Raw genomic sequence first — 16,806 nt, forward strand, 5'->3', positions numbered from 1 at the left:
TTTTTTTTTTTTTTTTTTTTTTTTTCCGGTACCTGGGATTGAACTCGGTCCTTGCACTTGTGAGGCAGGCCACCAAACTGCTGAGATAAATTCCCAGCCCTTATTTTGCTCTTTAATATATGTATTTGCTGTGTTTTTCATATAAAAGAAACCATGAGGTATATAAGCTTGTGTGTCAGATTTATTTCACTTAAGATTATGGTCTCAAAGTACATCCATTTTCCTACAAATAACTCGTTTATGCTTTATACTAGAGTAGTACTCCCCTATGTATAAATACCATGTCTTCTTTATCCATTCATCTATCGATGGACATATATTCTAATCTTTTCAGCAACCAAACTCTCTTCTGCTCTATCTTTGCATGTGAGGCTATTCTGACAAAACTGAAAACTTTAAAATGGGTGTTTGTTCTTGATTTTCAGTATAAGCACAGCCAAAAGCCCCCAACAGTATTCATGCCACAGCCCCAATGTTGAGCTGCCATAAAATTTCTAATACCAGATTAATTAGTCCACTGCCCTTGATCTTGGTTGATGTCTCAAGACATAAGCAAAACACAAACAAATTTTATTCCAGAACCTAACACATAGGTCTCAAGTCCCATTGCCTTTCTTCTCAACTGAAACGTCCTGAGCCTGGTGTTTACTGTCTGCCGTTTTATTAGCATTCTGGTTTTCTAAACTCGGACTAGAATTTCCCATCAAGCTCAGCTTACAGCATTCTAGGGTTTGTCTAGCAAGCATTCCAGAATTCTCTGAACTCCTCCTTCAAATAACTTCCAGAAGCTTTCGAACCACATGGTTACGTAGTTTTACAGCAATAGCCCCACTTCTCTGATACCGAAATGTATTTTAGCCACTTTTTTTGGTCACTGGGACAAAATACCTAACACCTGTAACTTAAAGGCAGAGTTTATTTTGATATGTGTTTTAGAAAACTCAGTCTTTGTGTGGCTGGCTGGTTCCAGGCAGAAGAGGCACTGGTGGAAGAGTCTGATGGAAGAAGGTTGCTCACTTGGTAGCAGACAAGAAGTAGAGAGAGTGAAGGGAAGAGGTGGTAAAGGAGATACACATTTCAGGTCATGCCCCCAGTGACCTACTTCTTCTGACTAGATCCCATCTCCTAACCAAAATCGGATATAACACTTCACAATCCAATCACCTTCCAAAAGCCTTGCCTATGATTGCATGAATCTCTGGGAGACATATAGATATAAACCACAGCTGATAAGTATACTGATTTTTCTTTTCTTCACTGAACCCTGACTGATCCAAGTCTTGGAAACTATTGCTCTGACAAGGAACACGTGTCCTCTCTTCTCTCATCCTCTTCTTCTTGTTCTCAGTTCGAGTCTTCTTTTCTAGGAGTTTTCCCCAACCCATCAGTGTTCTTCTTACCCAAGTTCTAAAAAACTTTTTTGCACTGTTTTAATAAAAATTTCTCAAGATTAAATTCAACCATACTTTATTAATTAGCTTCCCTATAGCTATTATCTAATTCCCACAACTTAAAGGAGAAGGGGTTTAATTTGGCTCCCAGTTTCAAGGAATTCAGTCCATGGTTTAAAAAAACCGAGCAATGTCATGGGGGAAGGCCATAACACCACAAAGCTGCTCTGTTCATGACAGCTGAGAAGCAGACTAGAACAACTGTTACAGTTAGGAAGGGGCAAGGGACTAGATAGAGACCCCAAGGTCACACCTCCATGACTCACCCAGACACACCCAAAAATGTGCTTTACTAATCTCCTAGGCCAGTGGTGGCAAAACCATGACACGTGTGCCACAGCAGGCTGTTGTATCATTGAAAACTCTGTTATTATGCTTTTAATATATAAATTGTTTCTTTCCTAAACTAAAACCTTAGTATTTAGGTTTAATTGCAGTGTTGGCATTTTGTGATCATTAAGTGTGTTTTGCATGGAAGTTTGGGCACTCTGTCTCTAAAAGGTTTGCCATCACTGCCCTAAGCAGTTCCTAAACCAATCAAATTGACAATATTAAGCTTAATTATCACACATGGGTTTATAGTTACATTATATAGTCTTCTCGACTTACAACACATTTTATGATATAGAGCACATTTTTATATTAAATTCTATAATAAAACACATGACAATAGAGCATAAATAGCTATAATTTCTCTTTTACTAAAAATATTATCCATCACCCAAGGTACTGATGTGTCAAAACCCAAATAAATGAATGAGAGTCTAAGATTCTGTGACTTTTAAACAACAGAGAAAAGTGAGATCAGAAAGAGAAAATCCAAGAGAAAATGGTTATTGCCATTTCATGGGCCAGCATTACCAAACTCACAGCAATTACTAACTATTTTCCTAACTCCTCCCTTTGGGAATGGCAATGTTTACCCCTATGCCATTGTACATTGATAGAATTTAACTTTCATTTTTATTTTTATAGGATCTTATAGCTAAGAGTTTGCCTTGAATCTGAGAGGAGACTTGAGCTTGGTGAGTTTTGAGTAATGCTGGAACTGTTACAACTTTTCTGACTCTGAGAAATGACTAAATGTATTCTGCATAAGATGGACACAAGCCTTTTGGGGTCCAGGGTGAGAAATGTTATCATTCAGATCTAATATGTCCACCATATTCTCAAGTGTTCAGAGACATCCCTTTGGAAGGTGACTGAAACATGGGGAGATCGTACTTATAAGTGGATTAATCCACTTATGAGTTCAGAGTTGAATGTGGTATCAGGAAGTGGGGCCTGGTTGTAAAAGGTAGCCACTGGGGGCACACCTTTGGAGGGTATGTCTCTTGCTCTGATTCTAGATCTCACTCTGCTTCCTTGTTGCCATAGGTTAAGCAGCTTTCCTCTGTCGTGTACTTCACTATGCCTTTTCTGCCTTGGAGCCAGCTAAAACCATGAGCTAAAATAAACTTCTCCTCCTTAAATTTCAGATATCAGGTATTTTGTCCCAGTTATGAGAAATCTAATACACCCTATTTCCATAATTCTGCTCTACTTTCTTTTGTAATACTAATCCTACTTTGCATTGGAATTAAATGATTTATTCTATTTACTGTCTATTTCATTTTTCCTCTCCACTAGTATGTGAACTCTATAACAGGAAGGATTTTTGTCTGTTTTGTTCTCTTATTTAGAAGAGTAGAATAGTATTTTACATGTACTAGACTCTCAGGAAATATTTGTTGAATTAGTAAGTCAATTTCAGCAAATGAGGAAAAGAATATTAGGATCATTTTGATATATTACAGGGTTAAGTTTGAAAAAGACTTAGATAAGATACACAAGAAGACTGACAATAGAATCATAATATGACAAAGGAGATGAACACATTGAGTTCTACAGTGTGCCAGGGACAACAGTAAGGGCTTTATTTCCATTATCTTATTTTTCTCACCACAGTTATTACTATTCTTGTTTTAAAGATGATGAGACTGAGGCTAGATAGCTTGTCCAGGTCCAGGTCCATACTAATAAGGGGTGAAGCCAGAATCAAAAACCCTATTGCTCTTACGTGCAAACAACACTGCTCTGCAATAGATTATTTGGAGCTATCTCTGTGACACAGAGTAGACTGGGAGTCATCACAGCATACAGACTCCTTTTTATTAAAGTTGCTAATTAGACAGGTATCTTTTGTGGGACACTTGTAGATTCATACCGAAGAAATTTTGCTTCCTGAGTTGTAAGTATCTTCATACTTACTACACAAAGAATGTTGCTTCCAATGAAGCTAGAAGTCTCTCCTCTAAAAGCATTTTTAATAAAAAGGAAATTAGCACTGTTTCACTCACAAATCAATCCTCAAACCATGGAACTTTAAATATCAACTTTTGTTATCTTGCCTGGGCAAAAAAGTAATAGTTTAACAAGATACATACATTTCCATTCAACTTATTGAGGCAGCAGATATCAGATCTAACTCCAGGGTTCATCTCTCTCTTTACCTGTATCTACTTAAGGCCAGTGATATAAAGGTAGAGATTTTTTTCTCTGAATTTATAGGTATTTTTACTTTTCTCTTCCTTACCTTCCAATTCATGTTGATACTTCTCCATATACATTTTCTCTATTTCCAAACTAGAACGAGGAAATATAAGTTTTATCATGGCTAATGAATTTCTTTGTAACTAATACATTTTTAGAAGCAGAACAATGTATAGCAATCATGGATCAAAATGGTTTTGAAGTAGAATCAGGACAGAAGTGGTCCAGGATATATAGGCTGGGCTGTTAAGGGATACATGCCAGAGATATATGACTTTTAGAGATTAGAGAGAGAAACACCAGCTTTACCATGCTCCATCTTGGAGAGGTGTGCATTAACCAAGGGGTCTCCATGGGTCACAATTATACAATTATTCATTTTTTCCCCACCTCCACATTTATTTTTTAGTAACAAAGTAAGTTAATAGTTTAGTTGTTACCATAATTAACAGCAAATGACAACTGTTTCTGATGACTTAGAAGAGAAAGTAAATCATTATTAATTAAGTGATTTAGAAATTGTCAAGGCATAAAGAACAAAGAGTTTTATGTCCTGTAAAGGTGTCAGCATGTGCTACATAAATATTTAATACAAGTCACCATTTAAATAATAAGCACAGCCTGCCAGAGATCTCAGGGAGTATAGCTCATTTGTGGAATACCATTATTCATGTTATCTAGTGATTCTTAAATTCAGGTGTTCACAAAAGTCAATCAGGTTGTGGGACTGGGAATACAGCTTGGTAGTAAACTATATTGTTAGCACCCGCAAGACCCTGGATTCCATTACTACAGTGAAAAAATTAGGAGCTGGCTGTGGTGGTGCCCAGCTACTCAGGAGGTTGAGACAAGAGGATCACCATCAATGCCAGCCTCTATGACACAGAGAGAACCTCACTTAAAACACCAAAATAAGAAAAGTCAGGTTGGATACTTATTGAAAATTAAGAATCTTCCTCAGATGCCAGTGCCAGGAATCTGAATTTTTTAACAAGTCACATGAGTGATACTGATGAATTATGCTTTGCAAAAATTATCATAAGACTGTAGAGACCTAAGGTTGCAATGGAGACTTGGAGCTAAAATTAAGTTCCTGATCTACTGCAGACATATATTAAGAAAGCTAAGTGACTTAAATCAGAAGCACATAAAAATGTTACAATTGTCAATGTTACCTAAATAATTGAGAACACCACTATCTTTCGTAAAGAAAACAGATGAAAATATATTGTTCATCCCCTCCATTATAATTACTGTGCAAACATATTAAGTTTTTAGTAGTCTTCAAAGAATGACCCTCCCAGGTCTTTCAAGCATTTTATTTACCTTACTCTGAAGATAAAATTTCTACCCCATATCACTAGACATTAAACATATATAACAAGCCACACATAAGAGCTATTATTCATTGTCAAGAATTTTTTTTATAAGCATGATCTTGTTTAATTCTCATAATAATCCATAGAAGTCAGAACCATTATAGCCTTCATTTTACAGTTAGGAAACTGAGGCCTAAGGCATGGCAGGGCGAAGAAGTTTGTTCAAGGTCACAAACCTGGTAAATTGCAGAGCCAGTTTTTGAAGCCAGATCTTTCTGACTCCAGAAGCACCAGCTTTTAAACCCTTAACAACTTTGCCTCCACTGGGAGCTTGAGTTCATACACACCCCATGAACATGCATAGATAAAGCAAATATCAATACAAATCACATAGCTTAATGAGGATACACAATCCCAATAGAATAACAGGTCTATTCCATAAGAAATGACATAAAATCAAAATGTAATTATGCCTCTCCAAAATATAAACTAAAATCTACATCGATATTCAGTGTTTGTCATCTTCGCCAGACATGCTTTAACTATGAAAATAGTCATTCTTATTGCCAACATATAAACTATTTTGTTCTGTGTAGCTGTCATCTGAAATCTCCAGTGTGTAATATTTCCAGACATACCTTCTTATAACCAGTAATACTTATATTTTTTTCTTTATTGAAACTCCTAATATTTTTAGCCTGTTACTGAAATTTTTGAAATAATCTCTCTTAATCATTCACTACTATATACAAACCCAAGAGTTTAAAAAGAATAATAATGGCCACACAAATCATAAAAAGAGATATGTCCCAAAGTGACATTTTCTTTTACTTAGAGTATCAAGCCAACCTAAGAATCTAAAGATTGTATAATCCAGGGTTTTTTTCCCTTTGCCTACTAAGAAAATAGCTCTTTTCTCTTAAAAATGAAAACTCTAGCACCCTCAGACCTGGAGGTTTGCTCCAGCATTGCAAGTTGGTTTGCTTTGCCTCCATCCTGATTCTTAGAAACATTCTGTGTTATGTTGTATATTACAGCCAGCTCTACTGCTAGACTACAAGGTCCATTAGCACAGGGACCACATCTGTTTGGTGTCTTTTGCAATAACTATAGTAGCTGGCATACAGAAGGCACTTAATAAATGTTGTCAAATGAATTAATGAACAAGTGACCCATGAAACAGTAGTGCCTGGAGCCTAGTGTTTTCCATCCTTCTTTCCTCCTCCCTCCTTCCTTTCCTCCCTTCCTCCCTCCCTCCCTTCCTTCCTTCCCTTGGAGGTAGCTTGAACTTTACTGGGTGCCAGAAAAGGTTCAGGTTTGGGTTCAGGTTAGGACTGAAAAGTCATGAGCTTTCAGCAAGACTTCAGACCAAGTCTTCATGAACTACTTCGAGATTCCTGAATTGGTAGCTCTTCTCTGTCAGTGCTAGAGAAAACTGCAGTGTACAAAGGCAACAGAGCAGACTTAGCCTCTCAATTAGGAAGGAAAGCCTAGTTGGGGCGGAGGATAGAAAAGTAAGAGACTTTCTGCTACCTCCTTTTCTTCTCTGAACAAAGAAGTATTAATGGAGAGGAGGAGGAATGAGAAACCAGGTTTAGAAGGAAGAACACACATTATTTAGGTGACAAGGACTAAAAGAGCGCTTGACCAGACTTGGTTATGTGTGGAATACATGGAGATTTAAAGGGCAGAAGAACCCTCATTCCGCTGCTGGATTGAAAAATTCAGGAAGTTTGTCCTTTCTCCTAACTCAGAGTTATCTATTAAGGGAAAGGTTTCTTTTCTGCTATACCCTCCCCCTTCCCTCCTCTAGTCTGGCCACATTCCTGTCTTTCTCTCTTCATTCCCTATATTGTGACATGCAGAGCTATCTATTCCATTTATCCTTCTCACCAACAGCATTAGCCATAGTCAGCACTTTAACAGACCTGTAACAATCAATCTGATATTTGGAAAGAGAACTGTGAGGAAACCAAAAGATTAGAAAGCTCTGTTTTTGAAGGAAAAAGAAGACGAGATTAAAAAAAAAAAAAAAAGTATGGAGTGACAGAAAAGGAAGACATCTCTTCTTAATAGCTAAGTACTCCATTCCCAATATAGAGTTCAGACTAATTTCAGGAATGATATCTAATGACTTTTTAAAAATACAGTCATATTCTTCTTAAAATTTTTCTTGCTTGTTTTTGTTTTTTTTGAGACAGGGTCTCACTATGTAGTTCAAGCTGGCTTTGAGCTCACTATTTAGCCCAGGCTGGTCTGGAAATCCTCCTGTCTCAGTCTCCCACGTGCTGGGATTACAGATATGCACCACTGTGCCCGCTAACATTCTTCTTTTTAAAGCTGCTCTTTCTGGTAGGTCAGCTTCAATACACAGTGGTGCTGCAGTTCACAAACTTCATTTATCCTACACTTTTTGAAAAGTTGGCCACATTTGTGCTTGTGTGGGAAAGATGGCTACAGTTGTGTTTTTCACTCAGTACAGAGTTTGCAAGCAAAAAACAAAATTTGGCCAAATGCTTCTATTTATGAACCAAACTGTTTGCAAACAAAGAGTTCATGAACCAATGCACCACTGTATTTGCTCTTTGTCATTAACTCAGATATGGTAGGAGTGAGCCTAGAGGTGACTTTTTACAAAAAATATCATTTGGTATCCTCCCTCCACCTTTAGTTTTAGGTATTTTACCTCAAAACATCATTGTTTTCCTGTAATTCCAGCACTCTGGGTAGCTGAGGCAGGAGGACTGCAAGTCTGAGCCCAGCATAGGTAACAGCAGAAACTGTGTCTCAAAAACAAATAAAACAATTGATAGATAGGCTTGGGATACAGATTTAGTGCAAAGGCCTTGGATTTAGTCCCCAGTGCCACAAAACAAAAATAGAAACAGAACATATTGTACCTGTAACTTCTCAATTATATACGTCTCTTATGTGTCCAATCCTGCTGTAGGAAAATACTACTTGTCCAGCCAGCTGTACTTCCTGCATTGCAACTACACCTTCAAACAATGCTCTTGGTTTATCACCTATCTGGGGCCTTGATAATCTTACTTCATGTGGGGGTTTCAGTTATAGCTTTTTGTTGGTTGTTTCTTGCAGTAACTTTACCCATGTAGTAATTCTAATAAATCTTCCTGTTTTGTTAGCTTGAGTGGACTGCTGTGGAATGTAACAGGAAGTAAACAATAAATAAAAAAAATTTTTTTGAGACCACTTATACATCATAAATGCCTTTAGGTTTCTTAGATCCATTGAATAATATCTGAGAGTCTTAGGAAAAAATATGGCTAACATTGAATTGTTGAATATCAATAGAAATCTTCCAGAAGCAATCAAGAAGCAGAACAAATAAACATAAAAATATTTTATTTCTGAATAACTGCAGGTGTAAGGTCAGGCCATAAACATTTTGAGTGATTCTAGCTAAATTTCTTGGAGTTGGGGAAGAGAAGTAAATTACAGGTTGGTAATTGAGACATGAAGTCTACCTAAGATTCTAGAATGTGCTAGGTAGTAGAGCATTCGTTATATTCTTCCATTCTCATGGTCACTTTTAAAGACTGTGGTGTATAAACAGCAAAAGAGCAGCTCTACCTCATGGATGAATCCTTGCCTTTCACTTGTTGACACTGACATGATGTGCTTTTGCTATCTTTAACGTCCTTGAGTTTTGTGAAACACTACAATTGTGGTACAATTAATTTCCCTTTTTTTTTTCTTAAACTTATCTGAATGGCTTTATGACCCTCGACAGTAAATAAACTCAGACTAGATAGACAAGTGAAGGAAAGATCTGCACATATTTTGAAAAAGGATCAAGTAATTACCAGCTTGGAATAATTAAGACTAACCTATTTTTCTTTTGTAATAGGGTTAATAAACTGATACCTAACTGGCACTATTTCTATTAGAGATGTCACAGAGCTCCTATTTCCATCTGTTCAATATTGCTTTGTCTTCTTCTCTTAGTAATATTCTTTTACATTGGGAGCCAAAAAGATTTGTTTTCTATTGTTTTTCTTAAAGTTCTCTCTGTTTTTTTTGTACCGGGGATTGAACTCTGGTCCTTGCGCTTACAAGGCAGGCCACTGAACTGCTGAGCTAAATCCCTGGTCCCTTAAAGTTATCTTTTTTAAAAGTGTGTTTGGTACATATAAAATAATGTACCATTTATGTAAGGTTATCAAATGAATGCTTGCAAAGCCATCAATAACTATAATGTTACCAACACATTGTATCCATCTGTTTATTTATGACCTTAACACACTGCCTTTTCTGCCACTGACCCTCTTACCCACACTGGGTAACTCTGAAATCTTAGGAGGATCAAGAAAAATGTCCTCTTTTACCTTACCCAAATAAAAAAGATACCACCTTGGTGAAACTAATTGGACGTACTCACTTTTCATGTCACTTTAGTGACATGAAGAAAAGATGGAAAAGAGTTGGAGTAAATTCATTGAAATGAAGGAACTGTAACTTAAAATTATTTCAATAACTATAGGTTGCAGTATCCCTAGGCTTTCTGAGATTTTGTTCTCTAGCTTTTCCCTTATTTGTACAAGCTATCTCATATCCTACTATAATATTCCATTTTCATTTAATTAGCCAGAATTGTTATATCTCTATTACCAAGGCATTCCTCTCTTATAACAACAGTAAATGCAAATTCCATAAAGTCTTTGATAAAGCTACTCAAGTATTTTTATGAGCGTGCTGAAAAATATGTATAGGATAAGAACGAAATTATAAAATATTGGTTTTCTCTTGGGGAAATTAGAGGAGGATTAGAACAGGAAGGAGGTCTAACTGAATGTGCAATGTTTTATTTCTTATAAGGAGGCTGCAGCAATATAATAGCATGTAATAAAGCTCTTAGCTGATCAATACTTCATATTATTCTCTATAAATTTCAGTTGGCTTAACTAACAAAAACTGAGGTAAAAACAAGTGGCTCTAGGACAGGCTCAGCAATTGTGGCCATAGGAGTGCTGATTAACAGATGGATACTAACCTATTGGGAAGTTTGCCCTCTGGGTTCTACCTTGGACAATGCTCTAAAAATTATTTAGAAAAATGTAAAAGGGCATATCTGTGAATGAATCAAAGATGTTGAGATCAATAGCAAAAGTGTTGAATGAACTAATCAGGATACAAAATAATGCTGTCAAAGTGGATTCTGGGCTGAATCTCATCAGGGAAAAATTAAAGAAAATGCTGCTATTTATTTTGTCTTATTACACGGCAAGCATCATGTAAAGTATATTACATATACAATTTTATTTAATCCTTACAATAGCTTTATGAAGTACAACATTATCATTTCTTTTATATAGTACATGAGAAATTGAAATTAATAGGGGTGATAAAATTTGTCCCTATTCACAGTTAGTATATGTTGGAGCCAAATTATTAACCCATGTAGGTATGAATCCAGATCCTCAATCCTTAACCACTATACACATTAGGCTTACGTCTCCATTTCTTCTAAATAAATTATACAATACAGAATGGGAAGAGACATAGCTTACTCCATAAAAAATTTTTTTATATCAAATACAATATCAGTAAGTAGAGAGTACCCCCAAAATGAAATTCTGTCAGGCTGCATTAGTAGAAACAGTGCATCAAGAACCATTGTGGGCCGGGGATTTAGCACAGTGGTTCCGCGGCCTGCTTTGCAAGTGCAAGGACCTGAGTTCGATCCCCAGTACCAAAAAAAAAAGTTGAACAGGAACCATTGTGATGCTGCACCATGTACTGCCACAGCCCCTACAGGTTCTGCACACCCAGAGAAGCACATCAACAAAGACAACTGGCAGGACTGCGAGAGGAGAATAAGAATTAAGAATGGTGCTCCAGGGGCTGGGGATTTAGCTCAGTGGTTCTGCTGCCTGCCTCACTACCACAAGGTCCTGAGTTCAATCATCCCCAGAACCAAAAAAAAAAAAAAGAATGGTGCTCTAAATGAATAAAATGAAAGAGAGATGATGGAGAACCAAAAAGTCAACTTTTGGAAATGGAAAAGGCAATCAGGGAAGGAGGAGGTAAAGATAGATAGGGGAATAGAGGGATCAAAAATGATCAAGGTATGCTATATGTATGTACCATTTCCCAAAATTAACATCACTATTCTGTACTGCAACCATACACTAACAAAAAAGGAAAGAAATTGTATTTTAGAAATAATGTGTTAAGAAACTGGAAAAGATACAACTCAAAGTAGGAAATGGTCACCACAGCTGTCTTCACATCTTTTAAGTGCCTACTGAAGAGGGATTAGTGTATTCTTTATGGTCCCAAGGGCGAGGGATTAAAAACAAAAATAGTGGGTAAAACTTTAAAAAAGAGAAATTGTATTAAGTACTGAGAAGTCGGTGGGCAAAAGTCTCAAGATGAATGGCCTGTCTCCAGAAGAAGAGATCCTAGGGAGTGGATGCTTCATGTAGAAGTTCCTTGCTGGAGACGTTGTTGAAATTCTTAACGTGATGACTTAAATGGTCCCCCACTACTATTAAAGCTATCAAATCCACTATCATAAAGTCATCATGTAGAGAAGTTTATAATCCTTACCTAGTACCCCCCCCCAGAGAAACAGAATCAGGGGTCTAGAGCCTTTGTACTAATCCTAGCACTGGCAGCTCTGTTATTAGTCTATTTGTTGAATAATATTGAAAGAATAATTGTTTCAAGTTTTTCATCTTTTAAAAAAGAACCTGCTGTCTCACCTACCTTATGTGGATTTTAGCCACTATGTCATCTTTAACTTAAAATGCTTTAGAAATTAAAACAGTATGTATATATAACGTATGATGACTACAATGTAAGTCCTATTTACTACTTACCTGGGAATCTCAACTTTTTCTGATCCTTCTCTCATCGCTGGATTCTCTTTAAGCTTGCTTAGCATTTATGTGGTTTTTGTTTGCTTAGTTTTGCTTGTTTTATTTATTTTACAATCTTTGTTATAATATCAGGCAATGTGCTAGTTGCTGTTATCAATGCTGAAAAACAAAAGGTGGAAGGTGATATCATTTTTCTCAAGGTGTTTGCCATCACTTAAAGATTTCTGTCAATATGTCAATAATGTAATGCAAGAACAAGTATTTGAATACCTTAAGAGTACTGCAGATAAAACCTTTATACAAGACCACAGGAGAGTGAGAATTCCAAAATGTTTTGCAGTGCATCATCCTAGGAAAGCAAGGTGTTCTGTTTCTTTCTTATTCCCAGCTCTGCTGGGATTCAGCAGAAGGTGGTTCTTTTCAAGATTATGAATCTGTGTACTGGTGCTAAGAAGATGTCCAACTGTACAAAGTCCAAATTTTAGTTCATTTGAATTAGTCCTAAGAAGAGAGGTATGATTTTTGCCCTATTTTTTCTTACTGACAGAGAGAAAAAAGTGAAGCTCAGAAAGGTCAAGTACAAGTCATAAACTGTTATGTAAGGCACTGTAGCTACCCAGAGTTGCAACGCATAAAACAAGGCTTATTTCATGATTTATGGCAAGTTTGCTTTTCTAGGTGTTTAATAATGCCTACCTAATAAACTGTTTGCCATATCAAGGGATGAGGCTGATATCACTTTTATGTGCAGAGATGCTGGAATTGGTAAAGTATAGATAAAGGGCAACTGTAAACACTGAGTAAGTAAATGCAACAGGTTCCATAAACTCCACCGATATGGCAGTTAAAACTTACAAGGCAGCTATCATTTACTTGTATGCATGAAAGACAAATAAAAATAACACTGATCAAATATTTAGTATGTTCCAGGCTTAAGCATTTTATATGCATTATATAATGAATGATTACTTTTATTATCTCCATTTTATGAACAAGGAAACTAAGTCTTAAAATGATGAAGAAAAAATTTCCAAGCTAGAAAGTATCTGAAGTCAGTATCTGAACTAGGATTGGATGATAAAGTAGCAATAATGAAACAAAAGTATAGATACATATTTAAATAATACACACACATACATACATACTCACACATATTTAAGTTTACCAAAATTACTTTATGTGGCTTACAATAATGGACTCATATAAAATAAAATAAAGAAAATGGCCTTGAGAAGGCCACGAGAACGAAATGCTAATGATGTAAGCTCAACTTTTGATTGATCATCAAATGGGAAAACAAAAAAAGTTGACACCCCTCCTCTTTTTTGGGGGTACTGGGACTGTACCTCTAGGGCCTGAGCCACATCCCCAGACCTTCACTTGTTTTTTATTTTGAGACAGGTTCTTGCTAAGTTGCCCAGGCTGGGCTTGAACTTGTGAGTCTCCTGCCTCAGTTTCTCAGACTGCTGGGATTACAGTGATGCACACCATGCCTGATGTATTGGCTCTTTCAATGTCATTTTACCCAGGTAACAAACAATTGTTTTTATTTTCATAATTTTACATTACAAAAGTTAATCTTTGTGAAAAGTAGGATTTTTAAATTGTTGAGCACCATTGGAATTCACAATTTCTTGATAGTTCTCAAACAAAATAATAAAAATTAGAAAGTATTTCTAAAATGGTAAAATACCACATTAAAGTTAATTCTAAGCCCCTTTTTCTTAGTCACGAGGCCCTATGTATCACACAGGAGACTGGAATTCTATTGCTTCGTCTAAGAGTAGGTAATTTCCCTTTTCCAGCATTTGGTATGCATACGTGCCTAGCACATAGAATAAATGTTCAGCAAAAGAATACTGAATAGGCCTAGAATGCAACATGATGCTAAATACAAATGTACTGTAGTATGCAATATGTATTTTTTTTAAAATGTCATTTTTCCACCTCTAAAGGTTCTGTGGATACACCAGTTTATCCAGTAGGAGTAATGACTTGCAAGGAGTTATCTCAATGTACTTATATTCCTGTGTGTCAGTTCTGGTAAGTTAGCACCTCAGAGAGCTACAAATGAAAATGCAAAACTCTGGGGTGTGATGTGCTAAGACTGTATCATAGACATCCACACTCAAGTGGGTTCTGCAAGAAATTAAATATCTTACTTTTTATCAATTTCATATTGTTTTTATGATTATATACTTTATGATAATAATAATATATCCATACAGTGGTATATTTTTGATGGATACATAAGTATACATACACTAATGCTGCACGCTCATTTTACTAATAGCAGTAAGTGAACTAAAACTTCAAGTTTGTAGCTCTAAATAATTCTGTTAAGCTAAGCATAACTCAACAAAAATATCTTTGGAACCATAACAAAATAAAGTGTGTTTTCCTATGGTGGGGGTTGGGGGTAAGAGTGAGGAATAGGTTAGTCTTTTACACTTTTCATAATAATATATGTATATACCAGCAAATAATTAACAACGCTTTACCCAGAAATTAAATATAGCAACTCTTGTTAACATTTTTACTCTTCAAAAAGAAGCACAGTGAACTCCTAAGAAAATTTTTCCTTCGTTTGCCTCTTGTCCCTGAAGTTTTTAATTTGGAAGGAAAGGCTGGCTGTCAAGTTACCTAGAACCTGTTCTGGGTATTAAAAGTCCTTGGTTTAAGTTTTGTCTTCATTGGCATTCTGTGTAATATCAAGCAGTCTATCTAATTTTTCCCTGCCTCATTTCTCTTATGAGTAAAAGAGAAATAATACTTATCAACTACCCCAGAGCAGTGTAGTGTGGATAAAGGACACTCTGTTCCTTCTGTTGGCTAAATACAGAAGGTCATGATTTTATAGTTTTCCCTTCAAAAATTACTATCCTTAAAACAAACTTAAAATCACTACTTTGTTTTCTCAACTTCAAAAACTCAAATTTTCTCTGTATTTGTTTCTCTTTTTCACTCTTAAACGCACATGTAAATCTCATTTGATAGCTCTATGGATGTGAGAAAAATATCTTAAAATGACATCAAGGAAATAAAAGGAGACTTGAAAACGTTTTTTTTATTCAGTTGTTTTTTAATTTTTAAAAGGTATACACCTATGCTATTAAATCATATTGTTTAATCTTCAAAATGTTCATGTTTGAGATTAATTCACAGATTGTTAAAAATAAGGAATCTTAGGAAAACATCTGGGTTCTAAGGTAATGGCTGGCACATAGTAGATGCTAAATAAACATTTAATGAAGAGAATCTGGGAAAAGCCTTTTCTATTTTTAAAAACTAAAATAAACTCTGAACATTAAAAAGACTAAATAACTTTCTAAACATTTTCAATTATTTAGAAGTCTATTTATTTTTGGTTTTTTATTTTTGGTACATGAGGATCGAACTCAGGACCCTTTGTTTGCAAGGCAGGAAGTGGAACCACTGAGCTAAATCCTCAGCCCCATTTTCAATTATTTAGAATGGAGTCTAGAACTTATTCCTCCTAATTTCCAGTTTTCGCTTTTTTCCCAGCAACCTGTTGACTTATTTATATCAGACTCAAATATAATCTGCCAAAGATGCATTATAAAAATCTTTAAAACCAGATCTCAGATCAGTGTCTCCAAAAGTCACCCAACATATAACATTCACATATGATGGGAAATATGTATATATGTATGTACACTTACATACATATATACTATAAAATGTAAATCTTGCACATATTTAATCAAAAGGCCTATTTGGGGTCAATAATCAAAATTCCATGACTTATTGTACATTATAGCTGTTTGCATACCTACACAGGTGATCTCAGTCCTGGCTAACTAAAAGTAGACTGGCTATTTTAGCAAAGTTTTTATCTTTGTTTCTGTCTGTTGTGTTGATTTTCTGAATTTACCTACGAATGGGGGATTAACAACCTCAATCTATTATGGTCCTAATAAACTTGTCATGCACTATTTTGGCCTATGTGATAGCTAGCCCATTGACAAAAGAAATCCAAGCTGATAAAAGCCTTTCTTGGCCACTTGTTAACCAGGCCAGTCTGTAAAAGCATAATACAATGCACGCCTCTTTCATGGGGCACCACAAGGCAGCGGTCAAAAAAACCCCTTACTTCCATATCAGTGGAGTTGTAGTTTATTACCATAACCCTCCCAAGTCAAAAGGACACCAGATCCAAGCCTGGCAACTTGGCACAGACAGGGTTTCCCTCCTTTCCCCCACTGTTGGGCCTCTCTACCTGTCCTCTCCTACTGTCTACAGGTCCCGAACATTAGAAAATAGAAAATGTGATGATCTTTGTGTGTCTCTGTAAAATGTGTGTATGTGTGCGTGTGTTTGGGTGTAACGGGCCTCCTGTTTGGCTGCGCGGCCTGCCAGTCACGGCGAGGGCCAATGGCAGGCTGCCTTATATAAAATGAGTGTTTTCAGTCTCTCCGGGTTGCATGTACTGTATGTGGAGCAGTGTACAGTGAAGCGGAGGCAGAGCGGCTCCGCGAGCTCCTCTCCACTTTCCCATAGAGAAACCCTGACTGGCCGCCGAGGGCGAGCCACACACACGCCCTCACTCCCGGCGAGCCCGCGAGGTAGGCGCCCCCCATCCGCAGCCCTTCGCGGGCGCTCTCCCCGCACTTTCTGTTTTCCTACTCACTTGCGAGC

General features: G+C 36.5%; 1 protein-coding gene across 9 annotated transcripts in view; it reads left to right on the forward strand.

Annotated features, from left to right (window-relative positions):
- Positions 1-16,574: 16,574 nt before the first annotated feature.
- The window catches only part of Bbx (BBX high mobility group box domain containing), a 263,754-nt gene continuing 263,522 nt past the window's right edge, over positions 16,575-16,806 (forward strand). For 7 of the 9 annotated variants that reach the window (XM_033768113.1, XM_010630160.3, XM_033768116.1 and 4 more), the window contains exon 1: positions 16,575-16,733. The gene's annotated coding sequence lies outside the window, so the exon portion shown is untranslated. The remainder of the gene's footprint in view (positions 16,734-16,806) is intronic. The other 2 variants (XM_010630159.3, XM_033768117.1) reach the window with 2 other exon arrangements.

This window comes from Fukomys damarensis, unplaced genomic scaffold, assembly GCF_012274545.1.
Source record: "Fukomys damarensis isolate Sample0158 unplaced genomic scaffold, DMR_v1.0_HiC HiC_scaffold_24, whole genome shotgun sequence".
NCBI lineage: Eukaryota > Metazoa > Chordata > Mammalia > Rodentia > Bathyergidae > Fukomys > Fukomys damarensis.